Source organism: Cibotium barometz, chromosome 8 (assembly GCF_041138505.1).
Source record: "Cibotium barometz isolate CiBa-2024 chromosome 8, ASM4113850v1, whole genome shotgun sequence".
Lineage (NCBI taxonomy): Eukaryota > Viridiplantae > Streptophyta > Polypodiopsida > Cyatheales > Cibotiaceae > Cibotium > Cibotium barometz.
Window position 1 is genome coordinate 55,611,782 of NC_141053.1, and position 20,748 is coordinate 55,632,529.

Here is a 20,748-nt window from a genome sequence, read left to right on the forward strand (position 1 = left end):
ATCCATTCATACTTGTCCGACTCATATCACATCACATCACATCACATCCACATTCATCACATTCATTGTATCCCCATCCCATCACATACATTCTATCCACATTACATCATATCCACATCATATCTCATTCATACACATCTCGCCCCATTCATCCACATCCATCCAATCATTCACATGCACGACTATTCACATCTATCCATACATTCACATCTATTACTTCACATCCACATATATTCACATCACATCATCACATCTCTTTACATCACATCACATCTCTTTACATCACATCACATCCTTTCACATCCACATCCATTCTTTTACATACACATCCACATCCATTCTTTCACATACACTTCCACATCCATTCTTTCACATACACATCCACATCCATTCTTTCACATACACATTCATTTACTCCCATCTCACCCTTTCACATATCCTCTCATCTCGTTCTCATCTCATCATTCACATCCACATCCATTTACTTCACATCTCATCCACATTCATTTTCATTACACCACGTCCTATCACATCCCATTTTCATCTTATCACATCCTATCACATCCCATTTTCATCTTATCACATTCATTCACTTCCTACTATCGCATCCCATTTACATCTTATCACATCCATTCACATCCTATCACATCCCATTTACATCTTATCACATCCAATTCCACATCCTATTCCCATTTAGGAGCTTTTTCTACTTCGATACCGATAATGGGACTTTTCCTAATTTTCTGTCAATTTCTTGGCCTAGATAAATGTTATTATCCTAGGATATTCAATCCTAGAATATGGTAGGAAGTCTTCTTTTCATATTATGCATGAAATTGATTTATGTGTTAATTTTTCAGAAATTTTACCATAGCTCCGCTGCTATTACTGATAATTTTCAATAATTTTGAAAGCATAAAGTTTTAGTAATACAATATGATAGAATAACTATCATTTGGATCAATATCCAATTATGGACTTGATTCCTAAGTTTTTCATAATTTAAATAGCATAAAAGCATTAAAAAGCCACTTCTTTGGCCTCTAATTTGACAAGCATAGAATTTACTTTTTGATTTGAGAATTGCTTCATGAGAAGCAGCATTTGAATATAGAATAGGTCATAGGAATGACCATTCTTTGGGGGAGAGAGATATGCTTAAAAAATATTTTAAATTAAATATAAATGTAAAATTTATGTTTAATTACTAAAATTCATTAGAGAGCTTCAATTGCATTAAAGAGCCATTAAATTGAATACTTCTCTGAGAAACATTTAGAGATAAAGAAAAAGACCATAAAATCACACTTTACCTCTTTTTTTGCTTGATTCTTTAGTCATTGGAGAGGCCCCCAACCAATAAATTGGTTTAGTATGTTGATGAAGACTCCAAAGAAGGTTGAAGAGAGAGAGAAGCTCCAATCTCTCCAAATTGTAGAGGATTTTTAGTAGAGGATAATAGAAAATATTATTATTTTAGTATAATACTAGCATGGTAAGAATAAGGATCTATTTATAGGTGAGGGAGGGCTCTAACCAAGTCCAACTAGGTTCTAGAATTTTCCAGGTTCAGTTTGGGCTGAATTTGGACAAGATTTGGACCTAGTTTGGCTCCCTTTTGATTTGGTTTGATCTAGGAGAGAGGAGAGATAAAAATATCACAATATTTTTGAGTTAAAAACTCCACCACTTGTGTGAAATAGGCACCTCCTTGAAGTGCCCCCTTCGCCTTACCAAGGTGTCAAAAATGTATCATTATACCCAAAATATCTTGACATTTTTTTTAGTAATATTCGTAGTTTTTTACTAATAAACCTTGTACTTAGTCAACTCTTCATCTTATGTGGACATTTACTCATTTTTGGGTATTTTTCTTTTATAAATTAGATTTATCTCCTCCCCACACTTGGATTGATCCGATTGGCTCATAGGAACCTTAATTGGACCATAATCCAAATTTTTTTGAAAATCTAGACCCTTAGGCTAAGGTCCTTTATACACATTTTTAATTAATTTCAATTGCACATTGGAAAGTTCTTTTTGAATTTCTATGTTAGGGGAAACCATTTTAGACACTAGGAGGATTTTTATATAGAAAGGTGTGAAGGCATCAAGGCAGGAGAAAGGTGCAGAGGCAACAAAGCAAGAGGAAACCAGATTAGGCTCACAGAAGGAGAAACATTGTCGTATGATGTTTGGGAAGATCTAAAGTAGCACTTGATTCATATGTCAGTGGAATATCTTCTCACATTAGTGCCAAACTTCAGAGAGTAGCTGGTATGCCACCTGATGCCCAAGAGGAGAGAATGGGACCATCAGACTCTAGAAGACATGTACATTGAGAAGACAGATACTCCGCTGAGGAAGGAAGCCCCAATCTATGATGAAGCTATCCCGATGATCCAGGTCAAGTTGGCAGGAGTGGACATAGGAGAAGTATTGCTAGATGGCGGATCGGGAGTTGACATTTTGTCAAATATGACATATTGAAAGCTCAAATTTAGCAAATGGGATCCAGCCCCATTTGCGATAAAAATGGCAGATTAGCACTGAGTCCAACCACTCAGATTAATTGGTGGGCTCACATTGGAAGTCTTTGGATTCACCTTCCAAATTGCAATGGTGGTGCTTTGCATGGCTGAAGGAGTAAACATGCTAGAGGAATTGGGCTTGGATGAAGAAGAGGAATATATCTAGCAGAATGCAAATCTGATCAGCCTATTTGAGGAGGTTGATGTGGTCCGTATCATGGAGAAGTACCACCTAGCCCATATTCACAAGAATGAAGCTAATGAGGATTAACAAGATCCAGTGAGCAAAGGGGAATCTCTTGATGAGATCAGGAGGATCCAATGAGCAAAGGGGAACCTCTTAATGAGGCCCAAGATTGTTTCAAAGACTTAGGATCTTTAACCTTTGTGGTGGGTGCTTTTACAAGGAGTAAAAGGGACTAGATAAGCTAGTCAGAAATAGAAGTCTAGGTGGCATGGGTGTCACATGGCATGGTTCAAGTGGACACTCTATTTGAAGAGGTCTTGGAGGTGGCCTTAGATTCTCTCAAGGGGCACTAGACATCATGGATGATGTCTAGTGCCCCTTGAGAGAATCTAAGGCCACCTCCAAGACCTCTTCAAATAGAGTGTCCACTTTGGACCTCTTCAAATAGAGTGTCCACTTTGGATGATGTCTAGTGCCCCTTGATAGAATCTAAGGCCACCTCCAAGACCTCTTCAAATAGAGTGTCCACTTGAACCATGCGGGGCACTAGACATCCTGGATGATGTCACATGGCATGGTTCAAGTGGGCATCCTATTTGAAGAGGTCTTGGAGGTGGCCTTAGATTCTCTCAAGGGGCACTAGACACCATGAATGATGTCTAGTGCCCCTACTTCCATGACATCATGAATGATGTCATGGAAGTAGGTGCCTTCTTCCACCTCTCCCTATAAATTGGGAGGTCACACTTAGCTCTTTGTAACCATTGTTTAACTCTTGTATTAGCACTTGAATAAAAGGGCTATGTGGCCAACAAAACATTAAAGTGCTTAGAGGCAACAAGGGTAAGCATGGTGGCTATATAAATTCAGTCAACGGCGGTAGTAGCAGCAGCAAGATGACTGAGAGAGGCGACTGAGAGTTACAGCCGAGATGCAGCAGGAAGGTGACTTAGAGTTACAGTCAAGTGGCAGTAACAGGGCGACTAAGAGAGGCAACTGAGAGTTGCAGCAAAGCTGCAGTCCAAGATACTAAAGCATGATGCTGAGAGCTACAGTCGTGATGCAATCCGAGATGCAGTAGCATGACGTGGAGGAGACAGCCGAGATGCAGTAGCTTGGAGACTGAAAGCGCTGGAGCAACCAATTGCTAACAAGGAAGCCCTGATTCTCAAAGCGTTGGAGCGATCGATTGTTGCTGACAAGGAAGCCCCGAATCTCAAAGCGCTGGAGCTGGTGATTGCTTTGACAAGGAAGCCCTGGTTCTCAAGGCAAGTACTGAACGTGAAATCAACTGATTAAGAAGCTGGTGAGTTGGAATTATTCAAAAAAAAAAAAGGAAAGCCTAAAAGGGGAAGATTTTTCAAAAGGTCTTCCAAATAATAATTCAAATCCACCGCTTGGTTTCAACAAACTACTTTTGATGGGTGAGTCAACCATGGTGTAGTTATGTAAGGGTCCAATTTTGGAGCAAGGTTTGTGTACACTCATTATTGTGAGAGGAGAAAATCACTTGTAAAAGACTCTTACTGGGTATGATGAAATGAACATAATAGAAATTTCTTCAGATACCAAGGAATCAAGAGTACAAGGTGTGGTAGAAGTATCTTCAGACTCGTCTGTGTGTTGAGTTTCAAAATACTTAAGCATGGGTCGAGAGGGAGTACTTTGCAGCTCAAAGCACAGAGGAGGTCACATCCAGAAAAAGGGAGTAGACTTCTAGAGTAAAACAAACTGTCAGAAAAAGGACAAGGCATTTTGATACACTTCGGGTTGGACAACCTAAAAATCAAAATTTAAAAGGGAAGCAATCAACTGGGAAGGGAGAATCAGACAAGGAAGGAGTAGAAGAAAAGCCCTGGTATTATGGGGCTGCCCTAGCGCAAGGACTTGGAGATTTCTTAGCTTTAAATATGGAGCTCTATGGCTATGGTGGTGATGGTTTCTAAAACATTGGTTTTACCATTCAACTTGTATTAATCTTTCAGTTGTTTCTAAAAAGCCAAAGTGGTTTGATTTTGCTTAATCTTGCTCTTCAAAATCTTAGTGATGGGGAAGGACTTCTTTGAAAAGAGTGATAGATTTGATGGTCCAAAGTATCACATATGGTCCATAAAAATGCAAATGGCCATGATAGAGAAGGACTATTGGACCATAACAAAGGGTGATTACAAGAAACCAACCAGGGATGCAAAGGCACAAAACATCTAGGAAGCTCTGGCTTTCCTTGTTAAAGGATTAGATGACACTCAAATACCACAAGTAGAAAGTGTTGCTTCAGCTAATGAAGCACGGACTAGGCTTAAAGGTATCCTTGATCAAACTAATGCTGCTTCAAGATTGTGGTTAAGAAAGAGACTGTATAGACTTGACATGGGAGACAAGGATAATGTTGCAACCCATCTAAGCAATATAAGAAGTATTATAAATGAACTTTGAAGAGGTTGTCTTTGTGCTGCTTTCTTCAATGCACCCAAAGTTTGATAATGTGGTTGGTGTTATTGGCAACCAACCAAATTTAATCCTTGTTAGTGCTGCAGAATCTCATTTTGTCATGGAAGAAGCGTGACTTGGAGTTTCAACTGATGGCATTGAGTCCTCAACTATGGAAGTACCAGTTACAGAATCTACCATGATGTCCAAGGAAGAGAAGAAAAAGAAGAAGAAGGGACCTTGCTTCTACTGCAAGAAGAAAGTTCATATGATCAAAGACTGCTTTCAGAAAAAGGCTGATAAAGAAAAGCTGAAGGAAATTAAGGACAAGGATAAGGAAGAGGCCAACAGAGTCATTATTGATTCAGACTATGCTTTTTAGCAAAGGGATGAATAAACATTGTAAATATTTTTAGCCTCAAGCATTTTTATGTTTTTGTGTGTTTTCAAAGAACTTGAACTTGGTAAGAGCTTACCCTGCGTGGTGAAGCTAAAACAAGAGGGAGTACTGGAATAAATGGTTTAGCTTTAGGATTATCTTTAACCTTTGTGGTGGTGGGTTACAAGGAGTAAAAGGGACTAGATAAGCTAGTCAGAAATAGAAGTCTAGGTGGCATGAGTGTCACATGGTATGGTTCAAGTGGACACCCTGTTTTAAGGGTCTAGATTTTCAGAAATTTTTGGATTATGGTCCAATTAAGGTTCATATGGGCCAATAGGATCAATCGAAGTGTGGGGAGGAGATAAATCCAATGAATAAAAGAAAATACCCAAAAATGACTAAATTCCCACATAAGATGAAGAGTTGACTGAGTACAAGGTTTATTAGTTAAAAACTATGAGATATTACTAAAAAAAATGAGATATCTTGGTATAATGATACATTTTTGACACCTTAGTAAGGAGGGGGGGAGACTTCAAGGAGACACCTATTTCACACATGTGGTGGAGTTTTAACTCAAAAAAATTGTGATATTTTTATCTCTCCTCTCTCCTGGATCAAACCAAATGAAAAGAGAGCCAAACTAGGTCCAAATCTTGTCCAAATTTAGCCAAACTGAACCTCAAAAATTCTAAAATCTAATTGGACTTGGTTAGAGGCCTCCCTCACCTGTAAATAGATCCTTAGTCTTTTGTAAAAAAATATGTGAATTATACCATGCTAGTATCACATTAAAATAATGATATTTTTAATTGTCCCTTAAAAAACCTCTACTTTTGGAGAGAGTGGAGCCTCTCTCTCTCTTCAACCATCCTTGGAGCTTTCCTTTCAACACACTAACCAATTGATTGGTTGGGGGCTTCTTCTATGATAGAGAAGCAAGCAAAAAACAAGACGTAAAGTGTAATTTTATGGTTTTTCTCTACTATTCTCAATGTTTTCACTTCTCAACCCCTCTCAAGCTTGAGAAGTTTCTAAATTAAGTGTTTATAATGCAAATCAAGATTTTCTTAAGAGTTATAATGAATAATTAAGAAAAATTTACATTTATGCTTAATTAGGATGCTTTTTATGTTTATCTCTCTCTCCCCCACCAAAGAATGGTCATTTCTATGACCAATTCTCTATTCAATTTATGCTTCTCATGGAGAAATTCTCAATTCACAAATCAAACTCTAGGCTTGTGTAGAGGTTAAGAAAATGGTTTTCTATACTTATATGCTAGTAAATTATGGTAATATTATGAGTTAAATCCATAAATTGGATTTAAGGTTAAAAGATAGTTATACTATCATAATTACATTACTAAATCGTATTCTTTTTAAAATATTAAAATTTGTCAGTAATAGCAGCAGCGGAGCTATGGCAAAATTTTTAAGAAATTGATACATAATTCATTCTTATGCATAATGTGAAAAGAAGACTTCCTACCATATTCTAGGATTGAATAATGTGAAAAGAAGACTTCCTACCATATTCTAGGATTGAATATCCTAGGCTAAAAGAATGATTTTCATCACATTCAATGAAAAACTAATTTTTAAGGTTTATGTATAATTAAATAATTAAGAAAAGAGAAAATTATGGTAATTTTATGTAAATGATAAAAGAGAAATTTCCATGACATTTGGAATTCAATCATTTAAATAGGAAGAGTGGAATTTTTAGCATATTGGAATTAATGGATATTTTATTTAAATTCAAAGAGGAATTTTAGATAAATTTACTTTATGCATGAGAAATATTTAAATGATAAAAGAGGAATTCCCATGACATTTGGAATTCAATCATTTAAATAGTAAAAGTGAAATTCTTAGCATATTGAAATTAATGGATATTTTATTTTAGATAAATTTATTTTACACATGAGAAATATTTAAATGATAAGAGAGGAATTTCCATGACATTTGGAATTCAATCATTTAAATAGGAAGAGTGGAATTCTTAGCATATTGGAATTAATGGATATTTTATTTAAATTCAAAGAGAAATTTTAGCTAAATTTATTTTATGCATGAGAAATATTTAAATGATAAAAGGAAAATTCCCATGACATTTGGAACTCAATCATTTAAATAGTAAAAGTGAAATTCTTGGCATATTGAATTAATGGATATTTTTATTAAAGAAAAGAGGAATTTTAGATAAATTTATTTGATGATAAAAGAGGAATTTCCATGACATTTAGAATTCAAGCAATTAAATGTAAAAAGAGGAATTCCCATGATATTTGAGATCCAAGAATTTAAATGGAAAAACGATGAATTTTTAGTATAATTTAATTTATGAATATTTATCAAAAGTGAAAATATAGGTAGAATTGATTTTTGTAAATCCCATGAATTCTTTTATTCAAAAGAGGAATATAATTCATTTGAGAAATTGAGAAAGAATATGGAAATAGCCGTCGAGAAAAAGAACCTTTATCTAAGCCCAACATTGGCAGAAATTTAGAAAAAGTCCCATTATCGGTATCAAAGTAGGAAAAGCTACTAAATGGAAATAAGATGTGAATGGGATGCGATAAGATGTGAATGGATGTGATAAGATGTAAATGGGATGTGATAGGATGTGAATAGATGTAAATGGGATGCGATAAGATGTGAATGGATGTGATAAGATGTGATAGGATGTGGTGTGATGAAAATGAATGTGGATGAGATGTGAAGTAAATGGATGTGTATGTGAATGATGAGATGAGAGGATATGTGAAAGGGTGAGAAGGGAAGTAAATGGATGTGGATGTGTATGTGTATGTGAAAGAATGTGATGTAAATGGATGTGGATGTGAAAGAATGTGATGTAAATGGATGTGGATGTGTATGTGAAAGAATGTGATGTAAATGGATGTGGATGTGTATGTGAAAGAATGTGATGTAAATGGATGTGGATGTGGATGTTTATGTGAAAGAATGTGATGTAAATGGATGTGGATGTGTATGTGAAAGAATGTAATGTGAAGGGATGTGGATGTGAAAGTGATGTGGATGTGGATGAGATATGATGTGCTAAAAAGAGAATGTGATGTGGATGTGGATGATATGTGATGTGATGTGATGTAAGGGGATGTGGATGTGATGTAAGGGGATGTGGATGTGAATGTGATGTGGATGTGGATGAGATGTGATGTAATGTAAAGAGATGTGGATGTGAATGTGATGTGGATGTGGATGAGATGTGATGTGATGTAAAGAGATGTGGATGAAATGTGATGTGATGTGAATATATGTGGATGTGAAGTGATAGATGTGAATGTATGGATAGATGTGGATAGTTGTGCATGTGAATGATTGGATGGATGTGGATGAATGAGATGGGATGTGTATGAATGAGATATGATGTGGATGTGATGAAAAGTGGATGGAATGAATGAGATATGATGTGGATAGACGTGGACGTAATGTAATGTGGATAGAATGTATGTGATGGAATGGGGATACAATGAATGTGAATGGATGTGATGTGATGTGAGTCGAGATAAGTGTGAATGGGTGAGATGTGATCTGAAATGGATGTGATGTGATATGATGTAAATTGGGATAGATGTGAATGGATGATATGTGATGTGAATGGATGTGATGTGATGTGAATCGGGATAGATGTGAATGAATGAGATGTGATGTGAAATGGATGTGATGTGATATGATGTAAATTAGGATAGATGTGAATGGATGATATGTGATGTGAATGGATGTGATGTGAATCAGGATAGATGTGAATGAATGAGATGTGATATGAATGGATGAGATGTGATGGGATGTGAATCGGGATAGATGTGAATGAATGAGATGAGAGGTGAAATGGATGTGATGTGATGTGATGTGGATCGGGGTAGATATGAATGGATGAGATGTGAATGAATGTGATGTGATGAGATGTGGATATGGGTAGATGCGAGTGGATGAGATATGATGAGTATAATGTGGAAAGATGTGATGAGATAGAAAATGATGTGATGGGATGAGAATGGATGAAGGACAATGGAAATACATATGATTGGACTTGGATTAAGTAATGTGGATTGATGTGGAAAGACGGGAGTTTGTTATAGAAACTGTATTTGTGACCTGTTTTTAAATGACTGTTTTATGTCAAGAATGCTTAGGAAGCATTTTGACCGTCTTGTGAATGAGGTCGTGGAGACCTAAGTGATAAAGTTGCAACAGCTGACAGAGAGTCAACGGAGGACGTCTTGCGTAGCACGGTCTGCCGAGGTCTTGACCAGCCTCGGTTCGATTTAAATGGTGAGCTTCCGGTATGGTGGATGAGAGACCAAGGAAGCGGCCTATGAGTGAAGCGCTAGGTGACCTGCAAAGGATCCTAGAGGGTGCTGACCATACGGTGCTCGGGCTCTGGGTCACCGAAGATACCCATGCGTGCGTCGAGGAAGATATTGGAACAAGAAGTAAGAGTTGTTTTCTGAATTCGGGCATGGATCTAGTTGATTGACCTTGCTGGTCCTCAACGGATGAGTCCATGGCTCTTTTATATGGATCTGTTGGTTGATCTTGCTGATCTTCAACGGAGAGTCCATCTAGATTTTTATAAGTGAATATATTTCTGGGTACTATGAGCTAGGAACTATTGAAAAGGCCCCTGAGTGGATAGGCAGTGAGCGTTCTGGTTGCCAATGATGCCATAGGTACACCGTTGAAAGAATGATTGGAAACTAGAATTCAACCGGATATTTTGGAGGATTATGATCACTGATACTATGATTTCATTAAAAGATTGTTTTAAAGTTAGCTGAATCTGTGAAACAGACAATTTCATATTGGGTGTGTAAGTGGAGTGACTATCTTGAAGTTTGCATGAAGCGTCGGCTAGGGGGCCTGGGAACTCTTTTCCCTAGTACCCATGACAAAACATAACGAAATTCCTAAATGGATTCTATCAATACAATGGTTGGGCGGTTGGCTAACCCATGGAACTGGATGGGGTTAGACTGGACTGATGGATCCCTAAAATGAGACTCAATTCTGTTATGGTACGATAGATGAAGTAAATCCCGCACAGTCCTTGTTCTATGGAAAAGAATCAACGGCTGTGCCTCTCGATGAGGAAAAAAGCGTAGGTCTTTATGATTCAAGTGCAAGTCTTTTCCTTGATTTGACCATGTGACTTACGGGTTCAATCGGATCAGTTTGGTTAGTGATGACCTTGACCACGTTAGAGTAAAAATATCCTGGAGGAATCGCCCATGCTTTCTGGGCGAGGAAGTTTTTCCGCGTTCGGTTTTGTCTGGATATCCATGGGCGAGGCCTTGAGTGAGAGGCTCTGTTCCACGCAGCAAGAAGTCCTACTTCCGCTTCTGCTAGCACCCCCGAATTCGTTGCGCGGAGGGGGCAGGGATCTTTCAAGAATAGCTACTAGCTCTCCTTGTGTTGGCGAGCTAGGGGGCTGAGCAGCCTATTCCGCGACGACTGGCTCGTGGTGTGGTCTCTTTGCTGGTGGGGGGTTATGAGATGGTGATGGAGAGGGCAACGAAGTGGCTGTGCAATAGGGCCACTGAGCTAGATTACTTGGGGTAACTCCTTTGATCCAGCTGTGTAATAAAGAACTCAGGTCAGCAATGTAGCGGCCCCTAGCTTCCCTTGGGGTTAGAGCAGACTGTGTGTAGCTCCCTGAAAGGATAATCCACCAAGGTAACCAATTGACCTTGCCGCACTCCAGCCAAGGTGGTCATGCCGCACGAAGTGGTCAACCTAGTGGTGAGTAGAAATTTCAGAGCCTTGGCCGGCATAATAAGATCCTCTTGCATAATGTTGGCCCATTCGATGCCATCCTTGTTGGGGTTGCCCCTATATAAGCCTCTGGACAACTTCGGTTCATTGGTAAGCTTGACATATGGTTGATCCATGTGGGGGAGTGACAAAGTATCTCTAATCAATTTCGTACTAAGCTGCACCTGATGCCTTTGGTCATCATTATCCAATACTTTGCCAGCATGCTGATTGGTGTCGTAGGTTTTGGTGAAGTACAAAGCATTATGGAGGTCTGGCCCCCATGGCTCTAAGGTTGGTAATTTTCCCAAGCCAACTTGCTCCGGCTTCTTCACCATGACCCTATAACATCCCCCACCAGTGTAATAAAGGAGCTTCTACTCCACCTTGTGATTTTTTTTCATCAGGGAATGCACTCTGTGCCCGTTAACTTGCCCTAATGAGAGCTTCCCCTAAGTGAGAGAGCTGAGTGGGGTGCTTTGCGTACTCCTTGAAGCGGCCACATGTGGGTTGCTTCCTCTTGATAGAAGTGTCATGGAGAACTTCCCTAGAGGAGTCGGATGTGTCTGACATGGTACTAGCTGGTGGGTGAGTGTGAAAGATCGAGAGGAGAAAATTGGCAATAGTTCGGCTAGGAGAAGAGCTGAAAGTGAGGAAATGAAGGGGGTAGGGCCCTTATTTATAGGTTTGGGAGAAGGGTACTACCGTGGTAAATCTAGGGAACAGTCGTGGCACTTGCGGGAATGGTCATGGGTGTGGCAAACAGAACAAATGGCAGGCAGTTTGGCAGTGGAAGCAAACGGGCATGTGGAAGACAAGCAAACGGGCATGGCATCTGAGAATCAAGAACGAACGGGAGCGGCAAGTCTAGCAAATAGCCAACGACTTTCGATTTGGAGAAGGGAATGTGCATTCACTCATGAAATCAGGATGGAATGGACATGGCACACTTTGAACGAGTGGGAGCTTTGAGGGAGATTTGGTATACGACCATGGCACTTCCAGAATGGGCAGGGGATTTCGCGCAAGATTTGGAACGACCGGGGCAGTTCTAGGACGACCGGGGCAGTTCTAGAACGACCATGGCGATTCATAACCTTCAAAGGAGCGGTCGTGGCAAATGTGGAATGCCCGTGGAATATATTTATTATTATTATTATTTGGGTGGGCACCCTGAAGAAGCAGGTTTTGTATCCAAAGGCTATGCGGCTAGCACCCCATTGTTGGTTTTGTACTAATCGTGTGCCCAATTCACCAAAGGAGTCGATTCCAATTGGGTGATGTCAAGGTGGTGGTTATCACTTCCTTGAGGAATTCTGAAGTAGGTGGTAAGGAAGTACTTGAGACTAGAAGGAACTGATGATGGCATTGTTGCACTTTGTTGTTGCAGCCTCACAATGATAGGTGGGGGGTTTCTTATGTTGAAGGTATATCAGTAAAATTATCTTTGTCGATGGCAGCATGGGGGTTCTAGTGGCACTATGGAGCTTCTGCTTTCCTTTTTCCTGGGCAGTCTTTACAATACAGATGTTGCCTTGGGTTTCTTGAAGGGTAGGGGACTCCTGAGTGACACGAGGGGAAAGTTGAGGTTGGAGAGATTTGGGGATCCAGATGTGATGGTTGTCCTTGTAGAAGTGTTGGGCTCAAAGGAGATGTTTGGGGATCCACCTGCGAGTTGGTTTTAGGTACAATTGAGGGTTGGAACTTCATGGAGAGCGCTTGGACATGCGTTTGTATTGTACCCTGTAGGCTTGTGGTTGGCAAATTGGTTGACGCCGATGTGGGGGATGAGGAGCTTTGGGTGCCAGTGGACAAAGGGGATGGGGTTGGATATTTTGGGGATCCACAATTTAGATTCGCCCTCATAGTAGCTTTGTCTTGTGAGAAGCTTCTTTGGTACCAAAAGGCAAGATGGTAAGCCCTATGGAATTTTGTTAGTAGTATTAGCAGTATTAGTTTGGTTAATGTGGATTTGTAGAGTAGCAGCTTGTGAGGTGGCAATGTGAGTGGGGGTTGTTGTCATGCATGGTGGTGGTGTGGGTGTGAGACGCATTGATGTGGTTGGAATGAGAAGCGGCCTCTTTTTTCGAGGGATGGACAGGGTTAGTTAATGTATAGGTGCAACTCTTGGCAACGGGGGATGAGGTGGAAGAACCGGGGGGTGGTAAGGGCATTTCAGGTACCCTTAGGATTCCTCTTTGGGCCACTTCTTGGCTAGGTTGAGGTGCGTTGTGATATGCAAGTGTTGGCAAGGCCAACAATTGCCTGGGATTGGCGGGCAATGCCTGAGGTAGATCTCTACCTGAGGCAGCTTTTTGTTGATGGTAGCAGTTGGAGACTTCATGATTGCCCCATTTGATGCAATATGTACAGTAGAGGCTTGGAGGCAGTCTCAGCTATGGACACTCAGTATGGTTAGCTCGACTTGTAGGAAACCATACAAGTTCTCTCCTAGGGCAAAGATGGGGTTGACCTCCTCGATCCCGGTTCTCCATTGCTAGGTCATCTGATGCATCAAAGGAGCGACTAATTTCTCTACATTTTGTCTTGACGTGGACTCCTTACTTTTTCCATCAAGCTTTGTACTGATGGTCTTGAAGGAATATTCTGATGTAACTTCATGGAGTTCTTAAGAATGTGTTCCCTTGAAATTGTCCTCAAAATCCATAGCACTCATGCAAAATTGCTCAAAGGAGGTATGGCCCAAGCGTATAACGAGTTGTGTAAGGGTACGTCATTGTTATATGCACATTATGAGTGCATGTACTAGGAGGCTAACCCACAATAGGCTTGTGAGCATGGGAGCATGGGTTAGGACTAACCTTAAGGGTTAAGGTTAGGATCAGGCATCCAATAGTCACACATGGGAAATGGAGAGTCAAGAGTCACTTGAGGGCCCTCCTATATAATAGGGGCATGGGGCACACTCAAGGGGGGCTTGGAGGCTTGGGCTTGTGAGGCCAAGGCTATGTTATGCTCTCTTGTGTAGAGGTTCATATCTACTCACCTATTATTTCATACTATAGCTACATGTTATTGGATTGGAGTTATACCTCTTGTGGTATGGGACATCAAGGTAGAGGTATGATGTATTTCATTACATCTCATATGTGCATCCCTTGGGCTCGGGGTGGATGAGTTTATGCTTGATTTATGCATGTTTATGCATAACAATTATCTAGAGAGATCTTAGGGTTTTAAGAGTGGTATCAGAGCAATCTCTAATTAATTATTGTTGATTTTTTGTAACTTTTTGGTATTTTTTTGAAGAAAATTTTAATATTTACTAATAAAAATGTTATTTTGTTGATTTGTGTTTATGATTTGCACGTGGATCGTCGATAAGGCGATTGGAACACGTGTTACTACTATTCAATGGACGAATCAACATTGCGAGAGAATTTTGTGAGTTTAATGCTATTTTTTGTGGTTTAAAATAAACATTAATGGAAAATTTTACAAAAATACCACATATTTTATTGTGGATATTTTTGGTAGAATGGATTCCCTAAATTTCTAGAATTTTTTAAGAAATTTTTCCTAAATTTTTAGAGTATTTTTATAGTTAAAAATGTATTTTTAATACATTTTCGCAGGCATGTGATCAAATTTCTATCGATACTGAAATGCAATAGGGGACAGCCTGTTGATGCATGAAGTGCTCTCCCGTGTGCGTGGGACCCTCTCCGCCTCTCAATTCTGATTTTTCCTTCTTTTTTCCTCTCCCTCGTGTGAATTTCTCTTAAAAAGGATTTTTTTAAATTAAACATTAATCATAATTAATATTAATTATGATTAATGTAAATTATGATTAAGTAAAGGTTTAATTAAACATTAAACATAATTAATATTAAATCAAATATTTTTTTAAATTAAACATTTTTTTTAGTTAAGTTCTCTGTTAACAGAGAGAGAAGGAAGGGGGAATTGAGTGGAGAAGATGGAGGAGAGAAGGAAAGGAGAGATGATCCCTCTCTCTCTCTCATTTTTGGCGCAAAACACAGGAGGGGCTGCGCTGCTGCCGCTCACCGCCAACAAAATTCGCACCCTCCCCCCCCCCCCATAATATGTTTTTCTTTAAGGTTTTTTTTTAAAGCCTTAGTTATAAAAGGTTTTTTAAGCTTATAAAAAGCTTTATTTTTAAAAAAACTGAGTTTTTTATTACAAAAAAGGAACTTTTGAAATTGTTTCAAAAAAAGCTTGTAAAAAGCCTAAAAAAGAGAGGAAAATCTGAATTTTGAGAAAAAAAATTCTCTGAAAATTTTTAGAATTTATTTTCTTGAAACCTTTTGGCTTTCCGCTTTCCCAAAACCTTTTGGCTTTCTGAATTCTGGGAAATCTTTTGACCTTTCAGATTCCGAAAACTTTTGACCTTTCACATTCTGATTTTTTTTGTCTTTTCATTTTCGCGAAACTTTTGGCTTTCCGTATTCCAAAAAAACCATTGGAATTCCAAAATATTGTGACCGTTCGTATTCTAAATGCGTTCGGGGTTAATTAAAAATTTTTAAAAATTCCTAAAAATTAGTGAAAATTTAGACAAAGGTTATTTTAAATTTTGAGAAAATGTCGGGTTGGTGTTTGGCATGTGGTGTGTCCATTCAGGTGCCTGTGATGACGATTCAAATTCCTTTAAAATATATTTTTTGACCCAAAAAATTAGAAAATTCCATTAAAATTATAAATTTTCATTGGATTTGAGAATTGTCGGGCAGAATTGGAAATTTCATGAACGATGGGATTCTCAGGAAAAATATGAAATTTTCTAGAAATTATTTTTAGAAATCCTAGAAATTGGTATTTTTAAAATATAATGGTATTTTAGCAAATTTATTTGCTGGAAAGTTTTTGAAAAAATATAGGTTTGGAATGCCATAAGATAGATTTGGTGGAATTCAAAATTATTGTATTTTGAGGCCCTATTAAATTAGGAAAAATTTTAAAAAAATCATGATAATTCTTTTTCTCGAGAATTTAATATTTTCGAGGGTTATTTAATGTTGAAGTATGTTTTCTCGTGCTTACATTAGATTGATGCGGATTATTCGCATATTATTAATACGATTATACCTCGTATTAATGGATATTTCTGTTTGGATTCATTCTAAACGATGTTTTCATGATTTTTTACCATTGTTTAGCGATTCTTTTTGGACATGGGGGGTTGATAGTTCGAATCTCTTCGAGCATGGACCTATCGATCAACAAAGGAACGTCGATGAGTCATATGCTTTTTTATAATTTTATGTGCTTTAAAGGTAGCATTTGCCTTCATTTTTTGCACATAATTTTAGACTATATTTCTTCTACTCTTGTACATATTCCAACTCGGATACCTGGTTGTTTATGTATCTAGGTGAGTTGTTTTTTCTACCCTAACTTTATTGAGTTTATTGGGTAGTTATTATTAGAAAAGTGCCAATAATTCAATTTCTTTTCTAATGATACACTTGGAAAGAGTTATTCCTTGATGTAGTCTCAGGTATATAGAGACAGGTTTTAGTATGTGAAAGTCTGGATAAGGCCATCTTATTCCTTTTATACAGGCTTTTATTCATATTTCCTAGACGGCATGCTAGGGATTTTTCAAATTGTTAAGGTATGTAAGTATGGGTGGTAGATTGGTATGGGACGCTAGTGATCCCTCACATATATTATCTCATGGGATAATTTGGGCTCAAGATTGTTGCTTTGCTTACATCACTTAGCATGTTGACCTCAACATTCAAAGACAATCTCATTTTCTAAATTCACTAGAAGTTATAGTGTGGACATTCTCTAGATAAACTTCTTTTATCTATAGCCTGCATGTATTGACTGATGAGTGTAATTTCATTGGCATATTCACTTGTTGAAATCTTTTTCTTTAGAGTTCAACGAGTTTATCTTGTTGTGTTCGGATTAAGGAAATTTGGAATTTTCCTTTGTTGGCATTTCTTTCTCTAGTTCCATAGTACCTTAGGTGATTTATACAATCAACCTGATGGTTTACGGATGGACATATGTGACTCATTGAGACGCTAATGACTCTCTATGTTGATATGGATAACTCGGGACGTCGATAATTCCATGTGCAGATGTGGGTATGTCGGGGCGCTGATGAATCCCTGGTTTCTGCTATTATAATGCCATGTTTTCCTACTTTATTCCGAATGGTTTACAACAAAGAAATTACTTTGAGTATGAATTGCTCTGATCATCTGCAATCTAATGGGCAAACAGAGCGCATGAATCAGATTGCAGAGGATATGCTTCGGGCATATGTCTCTCGAAAAGCATCAAATTGGAAAAAATATCTTTCAATGATGGAATTTGCCTATAACACTTATACGGCTATTGGTTTTAGTCCGTTCATGCTTATGTATGGGTATCAACCCAGGGCACCTACTATTGATGTCGGTCTTAAGGACATCAAGCTTGATGCATCGAGGGATTTCTTGCGTGATATGCAAGAAATGCTGCCCAAAGCTTAGGATTCTATCAGGAGTGCCCAGGATACGGCACGGTTCTATGCTGATAGAGGACACTCAATTTGGTCTTTTGAATCAGGAGCGCTGGTTTATTTAAAAGTTCCTAAAGATTTTCAGACTTTGTCAAAAGAAAAATGCTTAAATTTATCTCCTAGATATTGTGGTCCATTTCGATTTATACATCGGATTGGCACAGTTGTGTATGAACTTAAACTACCTCCAATTGTTAGAGTTCATCCAGTCTTTCATATCGATAGATTGAAAGGGAAACTGGGAGGTGAGGATAACACAGTTACTCCTCAAGGACTCCATGAAGTCGAAGATTTATCCTATATTCCACATGAACCTGATAAGGTACTTGAATTAAGGGAAAGGAAACTTTGTAGTTGACTACTCCCTGAGGTTAAAATTAGGTGGAAAGATAGGGAAATAGAGGATTCAACTTGGGAGTCGGTTGAGATTGTTCACCGTAGTTCTTCTTCTTTTCATTGCAAATCGCCTCATCCTGTCGAGTTTTACCAGGCATAGTGAACGCATAGTCTATGTGACACTTTAAGAGACGGTCAAAGATACGCATGAAACATGCAAAGTACAAAAGTGAACATTCCTAAGAGGGAAAGGAATTATGGGGTTCTAGCTATTATCCCTTAAGTCCCTATTTGGAGGCGCCAACATAGGTGATGAAAGGACACCACCGTCCTACTCTCCATCGCAATTTCATGTTTCCTCGCATTCCTCTTCACCATTGGCCATCCCCTTTTGTTTCTTTTTGGTTTTTTGTTTTGATCCATGCATGCACCAAAGGCATGGGTGAGTTGTATTTGCACCTTGAGTTCAACCCAGCATACACTTTGTCTTTAGATCCTCGCCAAGATGCCAATCAACGTCAAAGCTCCCTAAACCATCAAAATCCAGCTTCTCACCCTCTATTTGTGACTTTATCACATCACTAATCCAAAGAAACCTCTCAAAGACCCATGACAGCACCTCGTGTGTCTCCTTCGGAACCTCAAATGCTCCTAACCACCATCATATATCTTTCTCTGATTGAACACTGAACGATGGTTTAGTGTGTGAAATATTGTCATGCCCTTGCTCTTGAAAATCAAATGTGCTCTCCCTCATCATCGGGCCCTTCTGCAAATAGTGGTAGCGAATGGAGACTTATAGGCTGTCGTCTCATGAGTGTGACACTCATTCTCTCTAGCCTTCTTCCCTTCACAATCTGACACGTCCGACTTCGGCACGAAGAAGACCTTGGAACCTTAAAAACACGAAAATCAAACAAAATGTTTAAGTCCTTCTCTGTAAATGAGTACGAACCTAATGCGTACAAGGTTACTTGTGATACTTACATCCAGAAGGCAACCCATAGAACAATATCATTACCTTTTGTAGCTTTCGCATTTCAGCACAAATGTTGTTGAACTCATTGAATTCGAATGAAACATTACCATCCGCAGTCTTCTTCTTTCCCAATGTTGCAATGGTAAGTGTATCGTTGATGTGGTAGTAATCCCCAATCCTGCATTTTATATCTTCATTGATCACTCCCTTTACTAGATGAACCCTCTTTGGTGGGCGAAAAAAGGTTATGCGTGATACCTTTCTTACGAAGGGTGTCTCTTAGCAATTGATAAAGAGCCTTGTAGCCCTTCGTGCTAATGCCTACCTCATCGCATGCATTTACAACATCAACATTGCTGATACTTTAGGAAACCTCTTGTATGATTTCTTTAGAAACAGCCATATGTATCTTCTTGCAAACGGAGATCCCTAATCATTTTAAGCACATGCTCCCTCGTTTTTGAAAGAGCACAAGAGCTCATTACAATCCCCGCTTTGATCGAAATGTGTGGCATCTTGAAGGAATACTCTAAAAACCAGTAAAATTACATTGACATTACACAAGTGCACACTTGATTTACTTTGGCATTTTGAATTGAAAGTGCTAAAGAATAAGAAAGAGGAGCCATACCGCACTTCTTGAATTCTCCGCTTACGAGAGCACCCCCTCCAACGGCAAGTTTTTCGATGTGGTTGATGGCCTCTTACGCTCCCTAGCTCCAATAGGAGTGCTTTTCATGTGGGAGATGGTCTACGTAAGCTTTTACACACATGTTGTTCTCTCTTGATTTACACCCTCAAGCTCCTTGACTTTTGCTTGAGCCTGAAGTAGGCCTTGGTGTACACTAGTAAGATTAACTTGGAGCGTATGCAACTCTGATGACAAGTAGAAGACTCTACAAGCGTCAGTTATTGCTAATCTCTTACAATAGCCGAGCATCCCATTCTCACCAACTCCCACATACTGAATAAATGATGGTAAGTCTTTGAAAGCGGATGGGTAATGCGCTATTGGGTCAGCTGCGTATAGATGCCCATCAACCCATAGATCCACATTAGTGTGACCCCCTTGTCTACGTACATTCCTCTTCTGTGAGATAAATCCTGTCCGAAGTTGCATACTCTTCCAACGCCTGCATATGCAAATCCACCTTGCATCGATTCAATGGCACATTAGCGTTAGTGATTTCACGCAATGCCTTGCTTAGAAGGAGTTGATAGTGGAAAAGAAGAGGGAGGCCCTAAGATCACGAGAGAGAGAGAGAGAGAGAGAGAGAGAGAGAGAGAAGTTGAGATTAGAGAGAGAGAGTGCATGCCGTAACCTTCCAAGAAGTTCAGATTAGAGAGAGAATGCAATCACAAGATGAAGAGAGAGATGGTGAGAGAGAGAGGTATTAACGTCGATAGAATACAATACAAGGGCATATACGACCAACGGTGGGACTTGAACTCGGGTGGATCATGGCCTTTATAAGGACCCTCGCACTAGCCAATCTGCCCCACTTGTGTTTGCAAGCCATTAGCTCACAGTAGAGAGAGAAAGGAAAAGTTGAAAGTAGCCTTAACAGGATTGTAGAGAGAGAGAGTGAGGCTATGCAGACCAAGCTGATAGTAGAGA